General features: G+C 45.7%; 1 protein-coding gene across 1 annotated transcript in view; it reads left to right on the top strand.

Annotated features, from left to right (window-relative positions):
• The first annotated feature begins 17,664 nt into the window (after positions 1–17,664).
• The window catches only part of LOC148518960 (speedy protein 1-A-like), a 39,115-nt gene continuing 32,682 nt past the window's right edge, over positions 17,665–24,097 (top strand). Inside the window, exon 1 of the mRNA XM_088476826.1 lies at positions 17,665–17,740. The gene's annotated coding sequence lies outside the window, so the exon portion shown is untranslated. The remainder of the gene's footprint in view (positions 17,741–24,097) is intronic.

Below are 24,097 nucleotides of genomic sequence, written 5' to 3'. Positions count from 1 at the left end.
TCCTGAGTACAGGTGAACAAAACTGTTCCCTGTCTCCAAATACCCACAAGTGATACAGCCAAGGAGCTTATAATTCCCTGTTTTTTTAGTCAAAAAATGTGTGGTGCTTTTAGTGCTGAAGCCCGACACATCCGTGTGGACCAACCAATCCATAATATTTTTGACTCTTTTATAACAAGGTAGTAGTGAGGAATTCTTTAACAGAGGTAATTTATGATCTTTATTTATTATGGGCCAAAAGCGTTTGGCCGTCTTAACCAAGGTATCACTACTGGCACTGAAGCCATTAACCCATACCATTCTATTCTGAGTTTCTTTGTGTGTGAGAGATCTACTATTTACCTCTTTAAGGGGCAGCAATGGCTATTAATTTGGCCTCTCTAAATAATTTGGGACACTCTCTTCACAAAGTTATGAAATATCTGTTCTAGTTGCCTTTTCTCATCTATAGGGTCACTGCAAATGCGGTGTACCATTAAGAACTGCAAGTAAGGTAGACCCCTGGGATGGTGACTTGAAGCCAACATCAAATTGTTCCGGTCAGTCGGTTTCCTGTAGATAGAGGTGCCAATCTTATAGTCGGTCACCTGTACAAGAACATCGCGAAAGTGGACCTTGTCTGCACTGATGTCATATGTGAATTTGATGTTAGTGTGCAACTGATTAACAGCCTGCATAGTTTACAAAAAACTATTCTTGCTGCCTAGCCAAACCATGAATACATCGTCTATGTACCTGGTGTAAAATTTGATATTATCTGAATAGGTAGAGTTACTAAAGAATAAATCCCTCTCTATACCATACATAAATGCATTAGCATATGCCGGAGCGGTACATGACCCCATTGCACACCCCAAGATTTGCAAGTAGTAGGAACTGTCAAATATAAAATAGTTCCTTGTCAGGGTTAATTCCAAAAGAGTTAATAGAAAAGTTACATCCGGACCTTGGTCCTGTGGATTGTTGGTGAGAAGTTGCTTAACTGTGGCAATGCTCCTATAATGGGGAATGCTGGTATATAAGCTGACTATGTCGATGGTGCATAGCCAACAATTAGGAGGTAAATCAGACAACTCAAGTTACCCAAGGAAAGCTGAGGTGTCTTTCAAATATGTTCATTGTGCCTGTATAGACGGCTGTAAATAAAAGTCTACATAACGAGAGACATCATAGAACAAGGAGTCATGTGCAGCAATTATGGGACTGCCCGGTGGGTTCAGAGCATCTTTATGCAGCTTTCGCAGCGTATAAAATATGGGTACTTCCGACAAATCGGTTAACAAAGCTTGTATGGTTTTGTTATCAATTAAATCATTCTCTAATGCTTCCTTCAGGTCTGTGGATAATTCTCTCTTGAATTCAATGGTGGAGGTCTGCATCAAATTTTTTATATACCGTAGTATCAGTAAGTTGTCTTAAACCTTCTGCATAGTAATCACTAATGTCCTGTATCACTATTCCTCCCCCTTTATCCGCTGAGCAGATTACAATACTCTTGTCAGCTACTAGGTTTTTAAGAGCTGTCATCTCTCCTTTCAAGAGGCTGGGATGTTTTTCCTTAGCGGTATCAAAACTTTTGAATCAGGATTCCATCATGGCGGTGAAGCCTTTGATCGAGATGTTATTCGAAATAGGGTCAAAAGTGAAAGTTGCTCTCACAGGACAAGGGTCAAGACTTCTGGGGTGGATTTGATCTTTATCACCAAAAAATAATTTTAGACGTAACTGGTGATTAAATTTACTGAGATCAATCTTGCTGTTGAATGAGTTGTTCTGTACCGTAGGAACAAAACTCAGGCCCTCATTCAGAGGTGGTCGGAGGATGCAAGCGGTCGCTCAGAAACTGGGCGGCCACTTGCATCCTGACCGCCCGCCTCTGTTTCGGTCGTTAGGCTGTGGGTTTACACCCACACCTCTAACGACCGCTAGGGTGATTGTCGCGATGGTCAAAGACCATCGCGACCATTGGGGCTTACGACGAGACCCTAGGGTAGGGTCTCACTTGTTGTAAGCCCCGGAGAGCTTCTAGCTCTGTCAGAGCCGGAAGCTCTCCACTGACATCACTAGTGATGTCAGTGGGGCCTCCCCCAAATGGCAAGCGTTCCCATGGGAACGCCTCCGTTTGGGCTGCCACCCCCCCGGCCCGCCTTCCAAACAGGGTGAGCTGTCAATCAACATTGACAGCTCGCCCCCTTTGGAAAGAGACCCGCTACGACCGGCGCAGTCGGTCGTAGCGGGTCTAATGCATGCGCACGAAGGAGCCGGCTCCCTCGTGCGCATGCGCACTGGACAAACATCGAGGCGGCCGATGCAGGATTTTAAGTTCAGCGACCGAAAGGATTCTTGAAGAGAGGTTGTAAACTATTTCTTCTTCCTTGAGGTCTGTTTTTTCCTTCCTTTGACATTGTCCTCCTCTCCTTGTGAAGGGTCTAAAGGAGGATCCTTCTTTGCCCTTGTGGTTACCCCTAAAGGGGGCCTGCATGTTGGTATTGAGCTGCTTGTACCGGCACATTCTTGATCACTTGAGTGTTCCCCACTAGAAGTATCCACCTCCAGGGGATCCTTCTGTATCTCCTATTATAGCCACTTTGTTGCTGTCTCCTTGCTCCTGCTGGATTATTAGCCCAGGAGTATACTTTTTTTCTTCATAATTTTTATTTACGATGGTCAGTTTATTCTGCTTAAATTTAATCAGATCTTTTTTGTATTTGTCAATCTGAACTTGTAATTTGTTAAGCCAATCACAGGATTTATCATCCACGATCTTCTGCAGGTGTGTTGTCTCAAAGGACTTGATTTTATCCTTGACTATGTTTAGTTCACGACTTGATTCCTCTATCACGAGTAATATTAGGTCAAAAGATGCTTTATTAAGTATAGTCGCCCACTTGCGGCAGAATTCGGGGTTAAAGCGTCCAATGGAGGTGTGTTTCTGATCCGGAAGCCCCTCAGAATTTTTTTAATGCGAAAATTATCACTGAGGGCTACCCCATGTAGAAAAAAAGTCTGTCTCCCTTTTTTTAATTTGAGCAACTGCGTGTAATGGTAGTCCACAGATTCCTCTCCGGCCGTAGTCGTCAAGTTCTCCTTAAAAAGGATGCTCTCTGCATCAGTATCAGAAAATGCACACAGATCTCCTAAGGCAACTCTACTTGAGTATAGCCAGTATTATCAGTAGAATCATGTTGGTGAGACATATCCAAGCAACATCAAAGTCAGTCCACTCAGCAGATTTCAAGAACCAGATTAAAAGCACAAATATAGCAGGGACCGTGCCTTAGCGGAGGTAAGCAGCTGTCCCCTTCCAATATACAGCAGCACAGGCTCGGCACTCTTCCTCTGTGAATCTGTATAGTGGGTGCCCTCCGCAATAAATGGATACAATAGGTGCGGGTGGCGGCGGCACTTCAAATAAACAAACAATATTTAGGGTACAAAGACCTCTATTTGCTTCAACGTTTCAGTCCTTATGGACTTTCGTCAGGAAGAAAAGTACACAAAACATACACTTACCTATATACAGAAGAAAATCACCACGAGTGTTCTTGTGGTGTCCATCTGAGACTGGGTCTGATGTCATCGCGACGCACATCTCTCCACGGGTGAGACAACTGACTCATAACTCACTATGGCAACAGTAAACAAAGTTCAGTGCAAACCCCATACCAACATATAATGTACAGAATGAATGAATGATAAACAAAATGATAACGGAGAATAGGAAATTACAAAATCATCAACAGCAGTCAGAGTAGCTAAGCAGTATGAAAGACATATATAACATATGAACTGAGGTGACTGGTCACTTAATGATCAACCTGTAGCCCATCATTTCAGGGACTGCAGGCATAATTTGTCTCAGCTAAGGTACAAGATGATTGATAGTGTTCCGGAGAATTTGCGAGGAGGAGATAGGGCAAAAAGGCTACCACAAGTTGAAGCCCGCTGGATACATACCATGAATTCAGACGTTGAAGCAAATAGAGGTCTTTGGGCCTGATTCAGAGCCGTTCGCTATTTGTGGTCGTTCGTTCAAAAACAAGGGGTGGCTATTCAAATGATCCGTTCGCAAATTGCAGTCTGTTCCCACCTCTAAGTCTGAACGAGCGAGCAAAACATACGCTCGTTTTTTTGATCAAAACGCCCCCTGGCCGCACGCACCATACGTCATGTCCGCTATTTATTAGATTAATCGAGTACATCGTACAGCGTATGAACTGCTCGCTATTCTTGTGGTTGGTGTTTTCAACCGCTATTTTGCGAGCAGTTCTGAGTTAAAAAAAACCAAGTGACGTGGTCAATGACGCTGCTGTATTAAATATGCACTCACTTAAAACGCCCGTTTTGACCTTTAAGCACGCCTGCGTTCGGATCTCCACTCCCCGTTTTCAAGCACCTTCCCCTGTTACCACCCACATACGCCTCATTCTGTCACTCAAAATAGCAGGCCCTCGCTATATTGCGTACCAACGATTTTCGGCCGCACTGACTGGTTCGCGCATGCGTACTAAAAACCGTACGCATGCGCAGATGTGCGAACATCGCTCGGAACGAGCGTACTGCCGCTAGCGAGTGGCTCTGAATGAGGGCCTTTGTACCCTAAATATTGTTTATTTGGAGTGCTGCTGCCACCCGCACATATTGTGTGTATATTAGGGGTGTGCACCGGTCACTTTTCGTGTTTTGTGTTTTGGTTTTGGATCTGGATCTTTCTTCGTGTTTTGGATCTGGATTGGTTTTGCCAAAACCACCCTTCCGTGTTTTGGGTTCTGGGTTTTGTGTTTTGGATCTGTATTTTTTTGAAAAAAAGCATAAAAACAGCTAAAATCACAGAATTTGTGGGTTTTTCTGCTCCTATGCTATTATTAACCTCAATAACCTTAATTTCCACTAATTTCCAGTCTATTCTGAACACCTCACACCTCACAATAGTGTTTTTATGTCCAAAAGGTTGCACCGAGGTAGCTGGATGACTATCCTAAGAGATACGAGTGGGCGGCGCAAACACGTGGTCCATCTAGGAGTGGCACTGCAGTGGCAGACAGGATGGCAGTTTGAAAAACTAGGCCCCAAACTATACATAATTCAAAGAAAAAAAAGAGGTGCAAGATGGAATTGTCCTTGGGGCCTCCCACCCACCCTTATGTTGTATAAACAGGACATGCACACTTTAACAAACCAAACATTTCAGCGCCAAGGGTCTGCCACACGACTGTGGCTGAAATGATTGGTTCGTTTGGGCCCCCACAAAACAAGCTGGCAATTAATCTGTCCCTGCACAAACTGGCTCTACGGAGGCAAGATGTCATCCTCATCCTCCTCATCCACCGATTCCTCACCCTCTTCAGTGTGTACATCCTCATCCTCACAGAGTATTAATTCGTCCCCGCTGGAATCCACAACCACAGGTCCCTCTGTACGTTCTGGAGGCTGGTCTCCCTGGAAGAGTTGATAATTCATTTTATGAACATCATCTTCTCCACATTTTGTGGAAGCAACCTCCTACGCCTTTCGCTGACAAGGTTCCCGGCTGCACTAAACACTCTTTCGGAGTACACACTGGAGGGGGGGCAACTCAGGTAAAATAGAGCCAGTTTGTACAGGGACCTCCAAATTGCTTCTTTTTCCTGCCAGTACAGGTACGGACTGTCTGACATGCCTACTTGGATGCTGTCACCGATGTAATCCTTTAACAGACAGACGCACGCTTGTCGCTGCTGCTTTGAGGATGCAAGTGCGGCTACAGCCCACACAATTCACAAAGACAGAAAAAAAAAGAAGAATATTTTTATTGTTTGTGGAACGCACTTTGAAGGTTACACCACCCTATAACATACAGACGCACGCTTGTCGCTGCTGCTTTGAGGATGCAAGTGCGGCTACAGCCCACACAATTCACAAAGACAGAAAAAAGAAGAAGAATATTTTTATTGTTTGTGTAGCACACTTTGAGGGTGTCACCACCCTTTAACAGACAGACGCACGCTTGTCGCTGCTGCTTTGAGGATGCAAGTGCAGCTACAGCCCACACAATTCACAAAGACAGAAAAAAGAAGAAGAATATTTTTATTGTTTGTGTAGCACACTTTGAGGGTGTCACCACCCTTTAACAGACAGACGCACGCTTGTCGCTGCTGCTTTGAAGATGCAAGTGCGGCTACATCGCACACAAGTCACAAACACATTAAAAAGATAGTTTTTTATTTTTTGGAGCACTTTGAGGGTTACACCACCCTTTAACAGACAGACGCACGCTTGTCGCTGCTGCTTTGAAGATGCAAGTGCGGCTACATTCGCACACAAGTCACAAACACATTAAAAAGATAGTTTTTTATTTTTTGGAGCACTTTGAGGGTTACACCACCCTTTAACAGACAGACGCACGCTTGTCGCTGCTGCTTTGAGGATGCAAGTGCGGCTACAGCCCACACAAGTCACAAACACATTAAAAAAAAGAACAATATTTTTATTGTTTGTGTAGCACACTTTGAGGGTGTCACCACCCTTTAACAGACAGACGCATGCTTGTCGCTGCTGCTTTAAGGATGCAGGTGCGGCTACAGCCCACACATTTCACAAAGACAGAAAAAAAAAGAACAATATTTTTATTGTTTGCATAGCACACTTTGAGGGTGTCACCACCCTTTAACAGACAGACGCACGCTTGTCGCTGCTGCTTTAAGGATGCAGGTGCGGCTACAGCCCACACATTTCACAAAGACAGAAAAAAAAAGAAAAATATTTTTATTGTTTGTGTAGCACACTTTGAGGGTGTCACCACCCTTTAACAGACAGACGCACGCTTGTCGCTGCTGCTTTAAGGATGCAGGTGCGGCTACAGCCCACACATTTCACAAAGACAGAAAAAAAAAGAACAATATTTTTATTGTTTGTGTAGCACACTTTGAGGGTGTCACCACCCTTTAACAGACAGACGCACGCTTGTCGCTGCTGCTTTGAGGATGCAGGTGGAATCTAGACGGTATTTGGAACCAGGGACACACTACCTCCATCAATTGTCTAAATCCCACTGCACTAATGGCGGATACCGGACGCACGTCTAACACCAACATAGCAGTCAAGGCCTCAGTTATACGTTTTGCTTCAGGATGACTGCTGTCATACTTCATCCTCATCGCTAGGGACTGTTGGAGGGTCAATTGTTTAGTAAAAGTAGTGATGTTCCTACTTCCTCTCTGGGATGATGAACAACTCCCAGCAGCAGCAACAGCACTAGGAGGAAGTGGTTCTTGATCTTTCCCTATTTTATTTTTATCGGAGAAAGTTTGGTCCTCCATTTATGTTATATTGATATATACGTGCGGCTAAAGCGCACACAAACACAGAAAATATTTTTTTATTTTTGCTGGAGAGTAGTGCACTTTGTGGGTTACACCACCCTTTAAGAAATGAGCCAGCCGGCTCTTTACTTATGGGACACAGGCGCACGCTTGGCGCTGCTCCTTTGTTGATGCACGTGCAGCCACAGTGTACACAAGTCACAAACACAGAAAATATATATTTTTTTGGTTTGGACTGGAGTGTACTTTGGGGGTTACAGCACCCTTTAACGGTAAAGCCAGCCGGCCCTTTACTTATGACACAGGCGCACGCTTGGCACTACTTTGTTGATGCACGTGCGGCTACTGCGCACACAATTCACAAACACAGAAAATATATATTTTTTTGGTTTGGACTGGAGTGTACTTTGGGGGTTACAGCACCCTTTAACGGTCAAGCCAGCTGGCCCTTTACTTATGACACAGGCGCACGCTTGGCACTACTTTGTTGATGCACGTGCGGCTACTGCGCACACAATTCGCAAACACAGAAAATAATTTTTTTTTGGGTTTGGACTGGAGTGTACTTTGGGGGTTACAGCACCCTTTAATGGTCAAGCCAGCCGGCCCTTTACTTATGACACAGGCGCACGCTTGGCACTACTTTGTTGATGCACGTGCGGCTACTGCGCACACAATTCACAAACACAGAAAATTATTTTTTTTGGGGTTTGGACTGGAGTGTACTTTGGGGGTTACAGCACCCTTTAACGGTCAAGCCAGCCGGCCCTTTACTTATGACACAGGCGCACGCTTGGCACTACTTTGTTCATGCACGTGCGGCTACTGCGCACACAATTCACAAACACAGAAAATATTTTTTTTTTGGTTTGGACTGGAGTGTACTTTGGGGGTTACAGCACCCTTTAACGGTCAAGCCAGCCGGCCCTTTACTTATGACACAGGCGCACGCTTGGCACTACTTTGTTGATGCACGTGCGGCTACTGCGCACACAATTCACAAACACAGAAAATAATTTTTTTTTTGGTTTGGACTGGAGTGTACTTTGGGGGTTACAGCACCCTTTAACGGTCAAGCCAGCCGGCCCTTTACTTATGACACAGGCGCACGCTTGGCACTACTTTGTTGATGCACGTGCGGCTACTGCGCACACAATTCACAAACACAGAAAATAATTTTTTTTTGGGTTTGGACTGGAGTGTACTTTGGGGGTTACAGCACCCTTTAACGGTCAAGCCAGCCGGCCCTTTACTTATGACACAGCGCATGCTTGGCACTACTTTGTTGATGCACGTGCGGCTACTGCGCACACAATTCACAAACACAGAAAATATATATTTTTTTGGTTTGGACTGGAGTGTACTTTGGGGGTTACAGCACCCTTTAACGGTCAAGCCAGCCGGCCCTTTACTTATGACACAGGCGCACGCTTGGCACTACTTTGTTGATGCACGTGCGGCTACTGCGCACACAATTCACAAACACAGAAAATTATTTTTTTTTGGGTTTGGACTGGAGTGTACTTTGGGGGTTACAGCACCCTTTAACGGTCAAGCCAGCCGGCCCTTTACTTATGACACAGGCGCACGCTTGGCACTACTTTGTTGATGCACGTGCGGCTACTGCGCACACAATTCACAAACACAGAAAATATTTTTTTTTTTGGTTTGGACTGGAGTGTACTTTGGGGGTTACAGCACCCTTTAACGGTCAAGCCAGCCGGCCCTTTACTTATGACACAGGCGCACGCTTGGCACTACTTTGTTCATGCACGTGCGGCTACTGCGCACACAATTCACAAACACAGAAAATAATTTTTTTTTGGTTTGGACTGGAGTGTACTTTGGGGGTTACAGCACCCTTTAACAGTCAAGCCAGCCGGCCCTTTACTTATGACACAGGCGCACGCTTGGCACTACTTTGTTGATGCACGTGCGGCTACTGCGCACACAATTCACAAACACAGAAAATATTTTTTTTTTTGGTTTGGACTGGAGTGTACTTTGGGGGTTACAGCACCCTTTAACGGTCAAGCCAGCCGGCCCTTTACTTATGACACAGGCGCACGCTTGGCACTACTTTGTTGATGCACGTGCGGCTACTGCGCACACAATTCACAAACACAGAAAATAATTTTTTTTTTAGTTTGGACTGGAGTGTACTTTGGGGGTTACAGCACCCTTTAACGGTCAAGCCAGCCGGCCCTTTACTTATGACACAGGTGCACGCTTGGCACTACTTTGTTGATGCACGTGCGGCTACTGCGCACACAATTCACAAACACAGAAAATATATTATTTTTTTAGCACTTGGGGGGAGCACCCCTGATGGACAGAGCACCCCCTGGACAACACTACAGCACCCCTTTAGGACTGGGACACTGCACAGGACTTTGGAGTGGACACAGCCCCTATGGAGAACTGACTGCACAACACAGTCCAGCCAGCCCCTATGGACTTTGAAGTAGTGGACACAGCCCCTATTAACAACAGCAGCACAGCACAACACAGCCAGCCCCTATGGACTTTGAAGTAGTGGACAACAGCAGCACTACACTACACTACACTACACTACACAGCCCTAACTCCCACCCTCCCTCTTCACTGTCCACAGCCGAGTGAGAAAATGGCGCCGACGCGGGCACCTTATATAGGATCCAAAACCCGCGAGACTCGGAAGGCGGGATGATGACATTTTGCCTCGATTTCAGATCCGAGTCAGGCGGGAAAAGTCGAGCCTGACTCGGATCGGACTCGGATCGGGGGGGCTCGGGGGGGTTCGGATTTCAGAAATCCGAACCCGCTCACCCCTAATATATATATATATGTTGTGATATGATCGGGGCAGGGGTCCCTCTCCTGGGGTAGATGGACACCTCCTTACACACAGCACCCTGGAAACAGCACTCTGAAAGTGGGTTTTCGTGCAAGCTGGTTGGCACCAGTTTTTTATTGTGCAACTCCAATATTCAAACTAAACCAAACATAAAATAACTCCTAGCCTGGCTGGGCACTGACTAGACAGGTAATTTCCTCTCTACAAGTGGCAAGGCCTACTACCTCACCACAAACACAGCACTTTCAAAAGGTCACAATGTCTCTGAACAAACCTCTGTGTCTGTTTTCCCTAGGGTGTGTGAGACACTGCATCTAAACTCTTACACAGTTATATTGAGCCACTTCCAGGTGCAATCCCTAATTAGCCTGCTCTCAGGCTGAAAGACCTAACACCTGAAACGGCCCTGTGGATGGAGTCCTCCCTTCTCTCTCACATCCACACCCCCAGGACCCATTCTCTGGCTTTTACCAAAAGCCAACACTCAGATCTGTATGTAAAACAGACTTTTCCTGGGGGTTAAAATACATATTACAGGAATCTGGGACACATATACATGCCATCCATAACTTCTCCAGTGCTCCTAACACAATATATAAAACAACAAAAAATCTACAGTTGTCAACATTCACCAGTTGTTATATCAACTGTAAGATTTTCCTGTGCAAAAACCAGTTAGTGGATTGAATCATTTGAAACTTTGTGCTTGCGGATCAACATCTGGGTGCATATTCAATTGGGGGCGAGAATAGCAAAGATCCAGCACCTGCAGGGTTTTCCTGCAGGTGCGGGATCTTTGCTATTCAATTAGGAGTTGGGTTTTTGATTTTTCACAATTTTAGAGAAAAAGGTTGGGAAATGCTCTGGGACTCCGGCGGCACCCCTCCTAATGACTAATTAAGCAATTGGAAGTTTCCAATTAGTTTAATTAGTCAGTAAACTCACCTTCCGAAATGTTGTCTTCTGCATCCAGCCACGGGACCTGATCTCCTGCAGTAGCAGTGAGTATGTCAGTGTGTGTGAGTGAGTGTTAACAAGTGAGTGTGTGTGTGAATGAATGTGTGTATGACCCCTGGTTGTGTGCCCCCCAGTGTGAGTATACCTCCCCGTAATGGGCACTGGAAGAACTACATCTCCCAGCAGCCCTTGTGTCTCCCTGCAGCCCCTGGAGCCTCCCAGCAGCCCCCGGGAATCCCAGCAGCCCCCTCTCCAGTGAGAAGATGGAGGGGAGGCTACCGGGATCTGCAGAGACCACTGGGCAGTTAAGTGTAATTATTTTTATTTTATTTTTTTACACGCGCAAGATTTTCAGCTCTGAAAACTAGAGATGTGCGCCGACCCTCCTGCTTTGGTTTTGTATCTGGATCTCCCCTGGTTTGGGATCTGAATCTAGTTTTGAATTTTTGTCCTTGGTGTTTTGTTTTTCGGTTTTGGTTTTAGATCTGGATTTTTTTCTCAAAATATCATAAAAAACAGCTAAAATCACATAAAATGGGCCTGTTTTCGTTCCTACAGTAGTATTAACCTCAATAACATTTATTTCCAGTAATTTCCAATCAATTTTGACCACCTCACAATATTATTTTTTTCATCTAGTTAAGGCCAAAAGGTTGCATCCAGCTAGCTGGCTGACTAAGCTAAGTGACACAGTGGGCGGCACTAACATGTGGCAGTTCAGCTTCCAATTTCCAAAATGGATACAGTGTGTTATACAGTGTGGGTTAGATACAACAATAGTGCACTTACTGTGACAGCAGTGTCGGCAGAGCGGGGTTGCTAACGGTGTCCTCAGTACATGGAATGGCAGTGCTGAGGTGCTGGCAGTGTCCTCAGTGCAGGGTACCGGTGGTGTCAGCAGAGCGGGGGTGCCAGTGGTGTCTTCAGTACAGGTTTGCTGGCTGTGTCGGCAGTGTGGGGGTTGCTGACGGTGTCCTCAGTACATGGTATGGCAGTGCTGCGGTGCTGGCTGTGTCCTCAGTGAAGGGTACCAGCGATATTGGCAGTGCCAGTGATGTCTTCAGTGCAGGTTTGCTGGCTGTGTCGCCAGTGTGGGGGTTGCTGACGGTGTCTTCAGTATATGGAATGGCAGTGTGGGAGTGCTGGCAGCGTCCTCAGTGCAGGGTACCGGCGGTGTCCTCAGTACAGGTTTGCTGTCTGTATCGGCAGTGCAGGGGTGTTCTCAATGGAGGGTGCCGGCAGCATGGGGGAGCCAGTGGTGTCAGCAGCGGGGCTGCAGGCGGTGTTTGCAGTGGGGGTGCCGACAGCTGGTGTGTCGGCTGCAGGTGTGTCGGCAGAGGGGGGTGCCAGCTGCGGGAAGCAGTGCCATCTCCTTGCTTAATGCTGATTGGCTGAGAGCCATGACAGACGGCTCTGTCAGCCAATCAGCATTAAGCCTCGGATAGCCCCAGGTCCCCGAAGTTCGGGTGGATCCGGTTCTCAGGGAACCGGAACCACTCATCTCTACTGAAAACCCAGTGACCACTTTTTTAAATTGGATACCGTGGGTATCAGGAACACGCATACCCAAGACAATCCAAAATGGGACGCAAGGTTTTTTCCTCGCTAAACCTCACGCCCAATTGAATATGCCCCCTAGTGTGTGTCTATATATAAACCCCATTTATAGTTTCTCCAAATCAGTTATGGTTGATTGTCTATCAAAATATAGCAGTTTTAAAAGCATATAACTTGGCTATTGCTACAACAGTTCATCATCACATAATTTTTACAAAAGCAGGTGAAAATTAAAATTTTCACCTGCAATTGTGAAAATGAAGTATTCTGGCCATTCATCAAGAAGGTAAAGCAAGAGATATCTCCTGCTTACCTTCCCCTGGCGGAATGGCCCGCTGTCCCCATACACTAGCATCACAGCTATCTCCTGCTTACCTTCCTCTGGCGGAATGGCCCACTGTCCCCATACACTAGTATCACAGATATCTCCTGCTTACCTTCCTCTTGCGGAATAGCCCGCTGTCCCCATACACTAGTATCACAGATATCTCCTGCGTACCTTCCTCTGGTGGAATGGCCCGCTGTCCCCATACACTAGTATCACAGATATCTCCTGCTTACCTTCTGCTGGCAGAATGGCCCGCTGTCCCCATACACTAGTATCACAGATATTTCCTGCTTACCTTCCTCTGGTGGAATGGCCCACTGTCCCCATACACCAGTATCACAGATATCTCCTGATTACCTTCCTCTTGCGGAATAGCCCGCTGTCCCCATACACTAGTATCACAGATATCTGCTGCTTACCTTCCTCTTGCGGAATAGCCCGCTGTCCCCATACACTAGTATCACAGATATCTCCTGCTTACCTTCCTCTTGCGGAATAGCCTGCTGTCCCCATACACTAGTATCACAGATATCTCCTGCTTACCTTCTGCTGGCAGAATGGCCCGCTGTCCCCATACACTAGTATCACAGATATCTCCTACTTACCTTCCTCTGGTGGAATGGCCCACTGTCCCCATACGCTAGTATCACAGATATCTCCTACTTGCCTTCCTCTGGTGGAATGGCCCATTGTCCCCATACACTAGTATGTGGACAGAATTCATCAAGCTCCGAAAATATAATATTTTTAGATATTGAGCGCGGGAGCATTCGCCATCTTCGCCTCCTGCTAATGACGCATACCCGGAAGAAGGGCACGTCATTAGGGCAAATGGAGTCCCTTCGTTCTGATGCCGGGTATCGAAAGGGAGGGTTATGTGGACATTAAAGACAGCGTGACCGCTGTGAAAGCTATGCTGCACAAGCGATCACTGTTTTTCTCGGTAATTTAGTGTTGTTTGCAGCCTGATATCATTGGTGCATCTTGCCCTATGTCTGAACATGGCCTCTGTGGCTGTCACTGACACACCCGCGACATTCCCATAACATGTCCATGAAATATACTTCAGGCCACCGCCCAGAAACGCCCATCACTCTGCTTCCCTGTATTTGAAGTGGAACCGCTAATAAAAATGTGTCCTCCCCTTTATCTCATTACACTGTTCTTACTCCTGGAAGGAAGTATTGTTTATTCTGTGTTCTTCAGCGATTTGCAACAGGGCTGTAACAGGGCACAATTGCACCCTGTATCTGCCCCACCTGCTGAGTGCTCAATATGATGTTGTGCGCATGACGTCATTACGTTGCGCAGAAGTGGGTATGACTGGTAGCTCCGGTAAGTGCAGCACTGACTGGGCATCCTCAGGACGTCAGAGAGGCTGTATTTATTGTGCATTGTGCCCATCTGGAGCATCCACAGGACTCTCTACGGGTGCTGCAGCAGCAATCCTGGCTGCAATATGAAGTTCCTGGCACCCTGCTTGCTAGGAGCAAGGGCCAGGGTGGGCGACGGTGCCACCCACAGAGCTTCTGTGCTCTGTGCGACAGCAGCGTTTGCCCATAGCTAGTTATGGTCCTGATTTGCAATGGTGAATGCTTTGGAATAATCTAAAAGTAAAAAGAGAATAGGTACAAATAGTATATTCTTATTTTAGATGTAAACATCGCATTGGACAGAGGCCCTGATTCAGAGCCGGTCGCTCTGACAGAGCGCTCGCACTGAAGCAGGGCAGGTCTTTCTTTTTTTTAGAACGGCCTCCTGGCCGTTCGCATAGCTGAGGGTGACCACCCACAGCTATAGCGAGCGGACAGGAAGATGGTCGCGATGGTCAAGACCATCGCAACCATCGGGCTTGCGACGAGACCCTTGTGGTAGGGTCTCGTTGCCGCAAGCCCCAGAGAGATATCAGCTCTAACAAAGCCGGGAACACATGGGAACGCCTCCGTCTGGGCAGCCACCCTCCGGCCCGCCCACCAAAGGGGGCGTGCTGTCACTCAACATCGACAGCACGCCCCCTTTGGTGCGAGACCCGGAGCGACGGATTGCCCATCGCTATCCGGGTCTCGCGCATGCGCACGACGGAGCCGGATCCGTCGTGCGCATGCGCTCTGGGTCACCCTCGACCCGGTTGCGAGCACTCAGCGCTTGCGACCGTGTCTGAATCAGGCCCAGAATCTGTTCTCACACTGCAACATAAAATCGAAGCCACAAAAGTAGGCATGGCATATGCCTACTCCATGTTTATAAGCTAGGAACACCCTAGCACCACCCAACTCTGCAAATGGAGCCACCTGCCTCTATGAATCTATGCTCTTTGGCAGATAAAGTATATAGTGCCACCAGTGGATTTTACACTACGCCTCTGATGCTTTTTGAATTATTAGGGGTATGTGAACTAAGCCTTGGGGTTCTATTCATCATAACTTAATTTATTCAAAAGCAGATGAAAATGAACATTTTCATCTGCAATTGTACAAATTAAGGGCCTAATTCATTACTAATTGCAATATTGCCTATGCATGCAGTTCAACTGTGATAGTATACTAATCCATTGCGATCGCAATGCAAACTCATTACATGTGGACGCCCACTTAACATTGCACACATCCGTATTACTTAGCAGAATAGCGAAACCATCGGTACAATCGAGTACCATCGAAGCCTCACGCACACTTGCACAAGCTCTGACCTCACTCAGAATTTGCTAACAACCATGCACGCTATGAGACCTCGCATTGCGCATGGGATCGCAGTGGATAATTTATGCACGCCCCTGCAACGGCTTGCGAATGCACTGGCAGGCCTGCGTTCGGCCAACCACCCCCCCCGTTACCACCCACAAATGGCACTTCCTGTCAATCACTCTGCGTGGGGGCTGCGTAGCCGCTGCAATCAAAGTCCCCATCACAGCGGTCGAATCGCGCACTGCGATGCATAAGTATGCGCAGAATGCAGCAATCGCCCAATTGCATGCGTAATTGCAGTTGCGTACGGCAGTGAATCAGGCCCTAAGTGTCCGGACCATTCCTCAAGATTAATTAACATAATGAATAGTCCCCTTGGAGAGAGATAAAGTACCAACCAATCAGCTCCTGTCACTTTTCAAACACAGCCTGTAACATGGCAGGAGCTGATTGGTTGGTGCTTTATCTATCTCTCTTAGTACATCTCCCTCTAAATGACTTCCAGAGAGGAAAGGATTTTTGTAATACATATACACCACAATAAGTTACTTTATATTTATATAAACATTACAAGACATGGCTTAAAATATCATTGGTGTACAGCACATAGCAGGGGCCTCTACAAGTTACTGGCTTAGTGGTGTGTCTTGTATCCTAGTTACAGAAGTCCTGTTTTCAGCTGGAAAATTTCTGACCTGGAACATTTGAAGGAATCTTCATTAGTACATACATACAATTTATATTAGAGATGGGCAACCAGTTGCTCTCCAATCGTCGTAGAGCTACAAGTTCCTGCATACTGTGATGATGGAGAGCCACAGGATGCCTGGAAATAGCAAATGCATTGCACATAAACACACACAGACTATATAAAGAGTAGGGGTCATGTTTATTACGTCATGCATTGTTGATCTTTATCATCTCTTTCAGCATGTTGACACTGATGAAATGTCGACATGGACAGAATGTATACGCATTGCTGGAGATTAATCAAACCTTGGAGAGAAATAAGGTGGTGAGAGATAAATTACTAACCAATCAGCTTCTAACTGCCGTTTTACAGGCTGTGCTTGAAAAACGACAGAAGCTGATTGGTTGGTACTTTAGCTCTCTCCTCTGTGTCTCTCACCAAGGTTTGATACATTCCCCCTGTATTTGTTGTGTAAGCCTATCCCTAACTCTAACGGTAACCCTGAGCCTAATGCAAATGTCGACATTTTGACAATGCTGACATTTCATATGTCGAGATTTTGTCAATGTCAATAGATTTTCTAGGTATCGACATTTATGATGTTGACATATTGACTGCGTACCCCAGATGGGAAATCACATCCAAAAAGTTGCATTTATGGGGTATAGTTTACAGTATAGTGATAGATGTTACTTTTCTGTGTTCAGTCCCATCCATGCTGCTGAACAACCCAACAGATGACACCCCTCTGGCCAGACTTTGCTGGTCTGGTTATATAGCCCTATATCGCAGACAGGCGCGCTGACAGCCGCGCCGGGCCCAGATGAAGGGGAAGGGGCATGGTCTAATTGTGGGAGGCATGGCCAAGCCCCCTTAGGAAAAAACGAAACCATTCTCACTGGGGAGGGCTCAGGCCAGAGCATAGCGATCAGTGTAATCGCTCTCCCCACAGGCATAGGAGACGGCTGCGGCTGCTGCTTAGCAGCCGTGAGCAGTCTCCCAGTGCAGCCCAGGACACAGCAGTGTGTGCTGGGCTGCTGTGATGTAAGAGGGAGGAGGGGCAGCACCGGATCCAGATAACGATATGAAGAGTTTGTTACTGTATTAATGCTGGGTATGTAGCCCTTTAAATAGCTGTTCAACTATAAAATACAGGGTAGACGCTTGGCGAACCAGCCTAAAAATATGCACACTCTATTTAGGTGAATTCAAGACTACAGTCGCTGACATGCAATCTACCAAGTGACAATTTAACAGGTCAGAGTACATGGAATACGTCAGTAGATAATCTGATTACTATGCTGTGCAAGTGGTGATTGATAAATCATCCAGAAGGAAGATTTGTGTGTTTTGATGGTCGTTCCAATGTTAGAAATCAGCACAAAGGTAAGATTCAGTTTCTGAAAAGGCTGTGCAGGGAGTTCCTTGTCAGGCTATGTATGTGAGCAATGTTTTCAAAGCTGTTTTACATAATAGTTTCCACAATCTGGCTGTGACTGCAAAATGTACTGTAGTATGTTCTGCATGGGCAATTTTGCTATGTCCCAGACTTTCACCAACCACACCGCACAGCTAAATGCATTAATCCAAGCTCTAATCATAGACTACTGTCCTGGAAGGTTCGGGAGACCCTCGAATTTTGTGTGGTTGTTCTGGACTCCAGACCATCTTCCCAGATGTCACCGGTTTCCCAAAGGATCATTTCTGCTTTGTAAAACATACTTGGTGACTCTCCCAGAAAATACAGGCAACTTCCAATATAGTGGATGACCTCCCATGCTCCTGCAAGAGTCTAGTAATCTCACTGATCCCAGGTAGGGAAGCCAATCCCTGAACGGGATTGGCGGGATGCCGGGATTTAGCAGGGAAAACGCAGTGATTTTCAGGATTAAGATGCACACATTATCTTCAGCCCGGTGGCAGCGCTGAGCACTAGTTGAAAGTTATTATTCTGTTATAAGTACATAATAATTATATTTTTATTGATCAACTCAATCCCGGTTGTCCAGGGAATCCCGCGATTGACATTTTTTCAATCCCAAATCCTGGGATTACAAAATTGAGGGGGCCATGCAAGAGAGACACGTGGAACCCAACATGAGACATTATGTACGCCACTACTGTGAGAAGCACGATTACAGGAATTGCAGCATTTAATCCCATATCACTACATAAAGTCCATCTCCACATCTCCCAGAGGGAGTCAACTGTTGTGGAATGTGCTGGCACTTTGGAATTTCATTTTCCTAACTAGTCTATCTGCAATGTCATAGCTAAAACACTGACTCGTGTCATGCTATGGAATGGCACACTCAAGGCTTCAGGAATTTCTTCTTTGAAGGACAGTAACAGGGCGGGCCATAAACAACATGCTGTGTCACAGGAAGTGTACACAACCACTATCTGTTTTTATCCAGGCAGTCAAACTGAAAGTACAGTAGTAACGCTACTCTGTAGCTAAGCCAGCCTCTTTATCTGTACTCTGTCCTTCAGCAGATGCTGTATAAAGATTGCAGCAATTTAGAACACTGTGATCCTCTGATGAATTCACAACAACTTCATGCGATAAAATAGTGGAAACAAAATAAATTAATTATACTACTCCTCACAGAATACATGCATATTGTGTATATTTATTTTATTTATTTATTAACAGTTTCTTGTATAGCGCAGCATATTCCGTTGCGCTTTACAATTGGAAACATAAATAGAACAAAACTGGGTAATAACAGATAGATATATAGGTAGGAAGGCCCTGCTCAGAAGCTTACAGTCTATAGGGAAATAGGCATTATACACAAGGATAGGTGCTATATATTGCAATTTGGTCCAGCCAGAATGCAGAGTTTCTTGGTGGGCTGCATGATCCAGTCACACAGGAATATCAGCCAAATATCAGGAGGATGTGAAAGAAAGACAATGGGCTCTATTTATCAACATTATTTTTACTAAAATAATGTGAAAAAGGGTGTTTTCACACCCTTTTCACATTATTTTAGTATCACCTATAGTTATTACAGGGCAATTGGAGTAGAATTCGTAAAATTCTACTCCAACCCCTAAGTATCACTTATTTTTAGTAAAGCAGATCGCATTTCCCATAATTGTATAGTAACCATAGTTACTAAAAATAAATGTGAAAAAAATACTGAGGAAAGCCCTGTGATAATAATGCCACCTGGAGGTGGCGTTATCCAGGGTCTCTCCCGGTTACCGGCCTCCTGCCCTGCTCTAACGGGGAGAGCAGAGCCGTCAGTCGGTCCCTGTAATCAGCTGTGTGGTCTAAACAGACCGCAAGCTGATTACTGTACAAAAAAAAATAAAATAGTAACAAAAAAAATTACTTACCTGACTTCAGGGACCGGTGATCGGGCCTCCGGTGATGACTCCCATCCGGTCAGCTGGTCTCCCACAGTGCACTGCTGCCCGGTCATCAGGTGATTGGGCCCCAGTGCAGTATGGGAGATCACCTGACCGGAGGAATGGAAGACATCACCAGAGGCCTGGAGCATGCAGGTAAGTGCTATTAAGGGAGGGGGAATTGAGGGGGGGGATAGGGGGGTCACAGGGGGTCCGCGATCGCGGGGGGCGGGGCTTAGCGCCGGAGGGGGGTAGCTGCGGGAAAGGTCGGCGCATACGCGGGCACTTAATCACGGTATTTTTTGCGAAAATACCGTGATAAGGCTCCGAAGGGGATTAGCAGGGACAGAGCTTTATCGCAAGCTCTGTCCCTGCAAGGGATTTGTAGTAAATCCCTGTGATAATTCCTGAATTCGCAATGCGAATTCACTCGGTAATATCACACTACAATCTGCATTACCAATGTGGATTGTAGTAAATAGAGCCCAATGTGTGAGGTTATGTGTGGACTGTGAAAGGGGATGTAATTAGATATGGAAGCTATGAAGGTTATGTGAGCAGTTCTGGAATCTGATAAGCTTGCCTGAAGAGGAGAGTTTTCAGAGAACGCTTGAAGGATTGGAGTCTAGAGGAAAGTCTTATTGTGCGTGGTAAGGCATTCCATAGAGTGGGTGCAGCCCATGTATATACTTATTATAGCTTTTTATATGATCTGTTTTTTTAATTTTATTTAGGGGTCTACTCTATTCATTATGTTAATTATCGGGGTCTAGCCGAAAATCAGCTTTCGGAGCAGTGAAATTTAGCACTGCCGAGTCTGACTCAGAAGTGCTAGTGTGACTGCATGACCTAGAGTTCACGCAGGCGCAAAAAGCCCCAACATCCAGCGGAAGGAGCCGGGCAGGGGTGGAGGGATACAAAAATATTGTATTTTTGGAGCTTGATGAATTCCTATCCCCCATACTAGTGTATGGGGGCAGCGGGCCATTTCAGGAGAGAAAGGTAAGCAGGAGATATCTGTGATATCTCCTGCATTACCTTTTTGATGAATGGCCCAAAAACTTCATTTCTACAGAAGCAGGTGAAAATGTTCATTTTCACCAGCTTTTGTAGAAATTAACTGATACCGAAAAAACCGCTTAGTGTTAAAAATATATAACCTGCCCCCAAAACCTAAAAATGTTGTATATATGTGTATATATGTGTATATATATATATATATATATATATATATATAGGCATCGGCTCGGCACTCCTCATTCCCATCAACAGCTTGCCTCTGTGCCCTCCTTAGTATACAACTAATAGCAAATGAACGAGGTGGCACTAGAGGACCTTATCCATATTATCATTGTATATTTATATATTGTCATAGGACCTTGACAAAAGGGCGGAGGCCCTGAAACGTTGGTTACAATTAAATATGGATAAAGTCCTCTAGTACCGCCTCGTTCATTTGCTATATATATATATATATATATATATATATATATATATATGTAACACCCTCTAAGGGATGGTATTTGTAAATACACCCCTCTCAGTGTTAGAGCTTGCTTCCTGTTGTAGATATTGCATTCCTGAGACCCTGGGATCAGTTTTCAGGTAAAGGAGGGGCTGGAGAGATAGACACGCAGGGGTGGGAAGACTGGGTGTGTAGCTGGCAGAGCAGAAGGAGGAGGGGGAGAGAACAAAGGGAGTTGGGAAGAAGAATTTGGGAGAGGGCAGACATCTTTGGGAAGCTTCAGAGCTGGAAGCAGAAATGTAGCCCTCGTGCTCCCCTGGCAGGGGGAGATTGGCGGGGCCGTGGTGACTGCCACAATGCCCATCTAACGCCAAAGGAGAAATAGGTCTGAAGTGAGACCACTGAGATAAAGTCTGTGAGAGACCACAGAGAAAGAGCTGGAAGGTTGCAGTGTGAGCCGCTCAGTGAAGTGTTCAGCACCCATGAGAGGGGTAAGAGACGCAAGTATATGTGTTGAAGAGATGGGGAAGAGGAATTTCCCAGGAGCTTTTACGGTTAAGGTACCAGAGGAGTCCCTTATGCATAAAAGCTCCCCAGCAGCCATTAAAGGGGGGGTCACTGTGGTAACAGTGTGGCTATAGGAGCCATTCCTGTAGGATAGTAATGGGCGGCAGCTGAGAGTCTGATAGCTGCAATAGAAAAGTCTGTATATTGCTGTCCCATGTGATAGAGAAGGGGAGCAGAGAGAGGCAGACTGGGTATGAGACACTCTGTATATTGTCTTAGAAGAGACAAAGGAGAGGCAGAGTGCAAAAGAAGTTATGTGAGATGTGTGTGAAGCTGTGGAACTACAGGCACCAGCCAGCATAGGGCCAGGTGGACCTGCATATATGAAGTGGAGAACTACAGGCACCAGCCAGCAAAGGGCTAGGTGGACCTGCACGTATGAAGTGGAGAACTACAGGCACCAGCCAGCAAAGGGCTAGGTGGACCTGCACGTATGAAGTGGAGAACTACAGGCACCAGCCAGCAAAGGGCTAGGTGGACCTGCACGTATGAAGTGGAGAACTACAGGCACCAGCCAGCAAAGGGCTAGGTGGACCTGCACGTATGAAGTGGAGAACTACAGGCACCAGCCAGCGAAGGGCCAGGTGGACCTGCACATATGAAGTGGAGAACTACAGGCACCAGCCAGCAAAGGGCCAGGTGGACCTGTGTGGGTAAAATGCAAAGCATTCATTGTGACTGTGCTTAAAGACTGTGCTGGTGAAGAAGAGTGTGATGTAATGTAACCATATCCATAAGATTGTCATATACCATCTGACATGCCAAATTTATGAGCTGGAGGGAGAGGAGAAGCTGCTGTAACCATATTCTTGTCCTGTAAAGTCATGTGCAGGAGGAGAGAAATAAATTGGTTTATTTTTATAAGAGAAGGTCTGGCGCCCAAGTTATTCAATAGAACTGTTGCTGCATGTGTCTATCTATATGTGTGACTGTTATAAAGCCTGCATGGTCAGGGACCCCCTTCTCAGGTATTGCCCACACCCTGGAGAGCTAGCCTGAGGCAATAGGAGGTGTATCACTCCAAATGCACCTATGTACCACACCGCACACTGAAGGGGGGTTATATATATATATATATATATATATTAGGGATGTGCAGGCTCGGATAGGTTCGAGTTTGCACGTGGAGTTCGGATTTTTCCCTCCAAAAAAACGGAACTCAGAACGAGGCAAAACGTCATCTTACATGGACGAACATCATCATTCCTGGACAAAAGACCAGGAATGATGATGTTCGTCCATGTAAGATGACGTTTTGCCTCGTTCTGAGTTCCGTTTTTTTGGAGGGAAAAATCCGAACTCCACGTGCAAACTCGAACCTATCCGAGCCTGCACATCCCTAATATATATATATATGTACTAATATTGGTGCCACACCCCCACGTTCGTTTCAATAATCCAGAATTTTATGTGTAAAAAGTCCTTTTTACAATACACCTCCCTTTGTAGCGTTGGCAGCCTTCAACTCTCCAATAGACCATTGTTCAAAAAGTCATAGATAGTTATGAAAAACAAAAAGGTGAGAGAACAAGCGCCTTATGGTGTAGTAATTTATGGGACTTTATTATATAGAAAGACTAATCCAATATGCGTACCCCAAATTGGTGTATAAACGTAGTAGGTATTTTTGTATGTATTTCCTTAGGTCACCATTCAATGGTCTTTTTGGACATGGGTCTCAACAATATGAAATTAGAGAGGAGAGAAATAGACACTGTCATAGTGTAGTAATTTAAATTTAATGTAAAACAAATAACAAACAGACAATATAATTACATTTAAAAATTTTTGAGAAAGCTTATCGGAGGCATAAAAAAACTGGACTAGGACATCAGCAGCGCTACCACCCACAAAGTGTTTCGTCACTCACGATATATCTGTTGGACTTCGAAGTCCAACTGATATAGCATGAGTGATGAAACGCGTTGAGGGTGGTAACGCTGCTGATGTCCTAAGCCAGTATTTGGATGCCTCAGATAAGCTTTCTCAAACATTTTTACATTTTTTTTTCTTTCGTACTATGTTTTTCTTTTTTTAGCTGTGATCAGCGTGTGGTCTGTTTAGACCACACAGCTTATCACTGGGGCCGGCTTCGGGCTCTGCTCTGCCCGTTAGAGTGGAGCAGGAGTCCGGTAACCGGGGGAGACCCTGTATAACGCCACCTCCAGGTGGCGTTATTATCACAGGGCTTTCCCCATTCACATTTTATTTTTAGCAACTACCAGACAGATCACATTTCCCATTACAATTATGGAAAATGAGATCTGATTACTAAAAATAAGTGATTTTACGAATTCTACTCCAATTGCCCTTTAGTAAAGTTAGGTGATACTAAAATAATGTGAAAAGGG

Source organism: Taudactylus pleione, unplaced genomic scaffold, assembly GCF_031769625.1.
Source record: "Taudactylus pleione unplaced genomic scaffold, aTauple2 ptg000195l, whole genome shotgun sequence".
Classification (NCBI taxonomy): Eukaryota; Metazoa; Chordata; class Amphibia; order Anura; family Myobatrachidae; genus Taudactylus; species Taudactylus pleione.
Note: the sequence above shows the minus strand (reverse complement) of the source record. Positions and strands in the feature narration are given on the sequence as shown.